The sequence below is a fragment of the Nelumbo nucifera genome, chromosome 1 (genome assembly GCF_055504915.1).
Source record: "Nelumbo nucifera cultivar China Antique chromosome 1, China Antique-T2T, whole genome shotgun sequence".
Classification (NCBI taxonomy): domain Eukaryota; kingdom Viridiplantae; phylum Streptophyta; class Magnoliopsida; order Proteales; family Nelumbonaceae; genus Nelumbo; species Nelumbo nucifera.
In genome coordinates this window covers 28,962,409-28,967,961 of record NC_142649.1, presented here as the reverse complement: position 1 = coordinate 28,967,961, position 5,553 = coordinate 28,962,409, and the positions used below count along the sequence as shown (strand labels likewise).

General features: G+C 37.9%; 1 pseudogene across 1 annotated transcript; it reads right to left on the bottom strand.

The window, feature by feature from the left end:
• Nucleotides 1–279: 279 nt before the first annotated feature.
• On the bottom strand, nucleotides 280–4,705 carry LOC148803055 (cell division cycle 20.2, cofactor of APC complex-like; annotated as a pseudogene). The gene is made up of 4 exons (XR_016081349.1): nucleotides 4,550–4,705; nucleotides 1,814–2,081; nucleotides 1,414–1,683; nucleotides 280–1,313 (listed from the first exon to the last, which is right to left on the bottom strand). The product of XR_016081349.1 is annotated as a cell division cycle 20.2, cofactor of APC complex-like (transcript).
• Between the last annotated feature and the right edge of the window lie 848 nt (nucleotides 4,706–5,553).

Genomic DNA, 5,553 nt, shown 5'->3' with positions numbered 1-5,553 from the left:
CATCAGATGCCTGTCACTTCTGCAAGAAGACCGGCCACTGGAAAAGGAATTGTCTTGCCTACCTGGAATCCAAGAAAGGTAAATTCGAAACTTGTATTATAGAAACTAATTTATTGGTAGCTTCTGCGTCCTGGTGTATTGACTTCGGGGCTTCAACTCATGTGTGTAACTCACTGCAGGGGTTCAAGGTAAGCAGAATGCTGAGTGAAGGAGAAGTTACACTCTACTTGGGGACTAATGCAACTGTTGCAGCCGCGGCCATAGGAACCGTGGAGTTATTTTTAAAGAATGAACAATTGTACTGAAAAATTGTCTTTATGCACAAAATTTAAGGAGAAATTTGATTTCTGTTTCGAAACTGTGTGCAGATAGTTATTCTGTCTTCTTTAGTAATACGATTACTATTAAAAGAAACAACAGATTCATCGCATACGAGGAACTAGAGAACGGTCTCTATGTTCTACATCCTTCTCTAGAAACTAATATAACCAAAACTACGTCGGCTGAAATCCCCAAGAAGAGAGCCCGTGATAATGTTAATCCCACGTGTCTGTGGCATTACCGACTTGGCCACATCGGTGTTGAACGAATCACAAGATTGGTAAAGGATGGTCCTTTGGATTTTCTAACTGTAGAAGATCTTCCCACTTGTGAGCCTTGCCTACAAGGCAAGATGACGAAACGGCCATTTAACGATAAGCCTGAAAGATGTACAAGCACATTGACCTAATACATACTGATGTATGTGGTCCCCTAAGTGTTAGGACACGAAATCAACACGTGTATTTCATCACCTTCATAGATGATTTTTCACAATATGGTTACTTGTACCTAATGAGACACAAGTCTGAATCCTTTGAAAAGTTCAAAGAGTTTAGACAAGAGGTCGAGAAACAATTAAAGAGAGAAATTAAAGCCCTTCGATCGGATCGATGTGGTGAATATCTCTCTGACGAATTCAGGGACTGCTTAAAGGACAATGGGATAGTATCACAGTTAGCTCCTCCTACTACACCACAACTTAACGGTGTTTCAGAGAAGATGAATAGGACCTTATTGAATATGGTCCGGTCGCTTCTCATACACTCAGAGTTACCCACATCCTTTTGGGGTTACGCATTAGAGACTGCGATTTATGTGCTGAATCGGGTTTCAACCAAATCGGTTCCGAATACTCCATATGAACTTTGGACCGGAAAGAAACCAAGTGTCAGACACTTGAAGATTTGGGGTTGTCCAGCACATGTTAAAAGAACGAGTGCAGACAAGTTGGAATCCAAGACCAACCGTTGCCTACCTTGAAGAGTTGTCATCTGTAAGAAACAAATCAAAACATAGAGAAGAGAAATCAGAACAACTGAAGGAAAAAAAAAAGAATACAAAAGAGAGCTGCAAATTTAAAAGAAACCTAACCTTTCGATTGGCTATAGAATCCCCAAATTTGGACATCTGAATTGTTCAACCCAATGGCAATGTGCCGTCCATCAAGAGACCAACTAACACTTGTGATGGGACCATTCTCATTGTTAGTTGTCAACAGTTCATTTACAGATTTATTTGAAGCGTCCCACAAATATACTGTGTTCTCAAGGGCAACTGATAGACATTCTTGCTACTCCAATCCAGTAAGTTAACTGAGTAATCATCTAAAAGTTCATAAACATCTAATACCATCTCTAGAGTCTGCATATACAACAAATGGGAATAGTTAACAGCGAGAAACCGATCAATACATGGAATGTAAAAGTGAAATAATTGAAATAGGTATTAGAAAATAAGATCAGTTAAAAATAATTAAGAAAGAATAACTTACTTCAGGTATATGCCTTCGAGTTTTTGTGAGTTTTAACTGAAGATGAGAAAATGATAGCTCATGGGGAATCAGATCATTAGGAGTGGGTGGCCTTTCCTTGAAGGCAAGAATTCGACTCCTATTAACACCAAGAATCTTAGCCAGGTCATTCCCGTAAGCCTCTGACCTAGCATCAAAGATTATCTTTTCCCTCTTTCATTCTTTTCGTCAGCATATGTTGAGCAAAATCAAAATCCATTGCTGATCGATTTGGGATGAACCTATCCAACTGTCATCACAAAGAAAAGAAAAAATAGGCAATCAGTTTAACAGGCTGCTAATTAGTTCATCTAGTTGAAGATACTGGTTTATGTATGCATTATTGGAAAAGCACATTGATTACATATTTATTATTGGAAATGAATATACTGATTGAATAAATTTGCAATTTACTAAAAAAGGCATCCGATAACTTAATGCACATCCTAGACAAGATTTACTCAAGGCCAATAGTCTAAATGGTTCCATTCCAGGAAATAGCAAACATGTAAACAAAACCTCCATATTGTAAAAGTTAAAACAAGTTCTCTTTGTATGGTCGAAATCTAGAAACCATAAGGATTAACCTCTAGATCCAAAAGGATAGGTCTAAAGTTTTCTGTAAAACCTAAAGCCATTCCATCTCTACTGGAATTGTATCAATGAGTGAGAGGCATATTTGCAGTAAGAATTGACTTTAGGACCCATAATTTGACAACAGATATGGCACTGAGCAGAGAGGAATGGGGGAACAAGATTCATATAGCCAACCCCAGTCTGTTGGGACAAGGCTTCGTTGAGCTGTGTTGTGTTGACTGAGACTTGTGCTATTGCATTAATCATCAATTATGTGACAGAACAAAAGTAAATACATTTGGGACCAATCAAATGTTGGCACATAATCCAAAACTTGATGCTAAAAAGAGTGGTTTTAGGAGGGATATTTTGGTAACTGACCCTTCAGCTCAACAATTTTGATCTGCCATATGGTGAATATCTTGGCCATGTTGGAAAAGAAGTGCTCTCATGCAGCCATCTATTAACAAAATATGAGGTGGCCTGCAATTTGTGGTAGCATTTTCTGGATCTCCTCTATGGTAGCAGTTTCTTATGGGCCCCCTAGTGCAGTTAGTGATTTCCTTAATCAATGGTCGGGTGGTAGATTGGGTTAAGGGTCTGTCCTGTTTGAGAAGGCAGTTTGTCATGTTGTGATGTGGTGCATTTGGGAGGAACATAATAAGAAAATTTTTGAAGGTCAAAGTACAAATCTGGAAAGCTAGAAAGGGTGAAGCACTCTCTTAGCTTCCTCTTGTATGCTAGCCAACAAGCTCTTTAGGCATTTCTCTCAGAGAGCTGGAAAGAAATCTATTACAAGTGCTGCAATCTCCCAACTTCACCCCAGTCTATGCAAACAGATTACAATTGCTTCAACCTAGGCCTCCGACTGAATTCATTTTCCAGTCTGATGGCAGCTGTAGATGTTGGGGTAATCATATAGGTGAGGCTGGTATAGGGGATAAAATTTTAAGAGCTAATGGTGATCTACTCTGGGCCATTAGTGGGCCACTTGGTGTGACAGATGCCGTGGAAGTTGAAATTAGAGCTCCGTTACAAGGTCTGAAGACTACTGCTACGCTCCTCAGTGGTGGTGGAAGGTGACTCCAGAAATGTAATCAGATGGATGATGAACTTATACCATGGCCCTTGGAGATTCAACAGTGTTCTAAATGAGATCAAAAAAATTAGTTCTTTACACTGCATGCTTTAGGTGGGTCCCTAGAGAGCTCAAGTTGGGGTGGATAAGGATTTTTTGTACAGTAATAGCATTATGCCTTTGTAAATCTGGGATGGGTTTTTTGGATTTTGGTTTTAGTGGTATGTAATTGGACATCCTCTCAAGTACATCCTTCCCCATCCCCACTTTTTTGCAATGAAAGTAACCTTTTCTTCAACAAAGAAAAGATACTCTGCTTTTCCTTTGAGAAGGCAAATCCTGAATATGAACTTGGTTTAACCCTGTACCTGTCAAAAGTAACCACGGTGGGTATTTTGGTCTGTTTAATTTGAAGTCAAGTTGAATAGAGGAACTATTGGTATTTTGGTCTGCTATTACATGCTGACAGCAACCAAGCAACTATCAGAGGAATAAGTGAGAGGTTGTTTTTGTCTTGTCATGTCAGCCTACGGGAAGGTTAGTATCCTTTCAGAAAAGATAGTGAGGTTTTAGTATTTGTTAGAAATCAGTGGAGGTTATCAAGTAGTTAGAGAATGTATATAGAGAGTTAGCGGCTAGCTGTCTTTGTTTCTTGGATTCTATAATTTTATACTTTTTTTGGTTTCCTTGACTCTGAATTTTATTCATGGAAATATAATGGAGAAACGATTGCACAGGAGGCTTACCCTTCTAAATACAAACGATTAGTTAGAACTGTATTATTGAGTTCGGTTATGAAAGAAGGAGGATTCCATTTTAAGAGACCAAAACCCTCGAGATCCGACCACTCGAAGTGGTTTTCCCGCTTCTTTTTCTCTAAATTTCCTATTTTCTGTTAGTTTAAGAAAGCACTTACGAATAAACAAATCCAATCACAAACCCTACCGTACATGGCAGCACGCAAATTCGATAGAAAATAAACCCTACTTTACAAAAATTGAAAACTGGGGATCGTAATCCAGAAAAAGAAAATGGGTAGTACAGGATTTACACGATATACGTACATAGTCATTCCACCTTCTCCTCTGAAGCATCTGTTCCTGCACGCTAAAACCAACATCCATGGTGTTAGAAAAGAAAATGAAAACGAAAACAGAAAACCCTGCAAAACGATGTTAGAGAGACAAAGAACAACTACTGCACAATGGAGAGAGAATCAGATAACAGATTATAGAGAGAAAGCAGAGAGATGAACAGATGGTTTCTAGGTTTGAGAGGTGGTAGAATTATGAGCTAAACGTCGTTCGCGCGTTGGGCCGTTGGATGTATTATTACGCTTTTACCCTCGTGGCGAGTGTTTTCCCGCTGGGGCAGTCAACGACTCAATGATACCGATTATTCGAGCGAGTCCGGGTTCCAAATCCCATCAGATATGGATTCTCCAAATCCGATCTGGTCAAGATTCGAATCCAATAATATCTAAATTTGTATTCTAGAAACTTTTTCCTTTTGTTTTGAATTTTTATTTTTTTAATTTTATATCATTTTTGAAACAATCAATGAGATGTATTTTCTCAATAATCCAAATAATTACTTCTCCTAAAATTTCTCCTAATCTACCTCCCCTATTATCACCCACATTCTTCAAAATTATCTCTAATTCCTATTTATCTCTAATTTAGTAGAGAGTTTCTCTCTTAAATTATCTATAATTCCTATTTGTCCTATCCCCTACTTTTTATCTATATCCATGTAAAGAATAATGACAGAGGATCATTAATTAAAGGAATTAATAAGAGAACTAGTAGGGACCCATGCCATGCACGGGATTTATTAAGCGTCTATTCGGAACCTTGCTCCATTGGCAACCACTTTATTGGCTATAATTGGTCAAATTTGTTTTATGTACAAAAAAGTATTAAGGGTATTTTTGGAATAAAAAATATGGGCCTAATGGCAAAGCAAACACTCCTTAATGAAATGTTGATTAAGTAATAAGTTGTAAAATATATAGGATGTTTTAGTAAAATAAAAACTATAAGGTAGGTTTAAGTAAATATGTAAAACT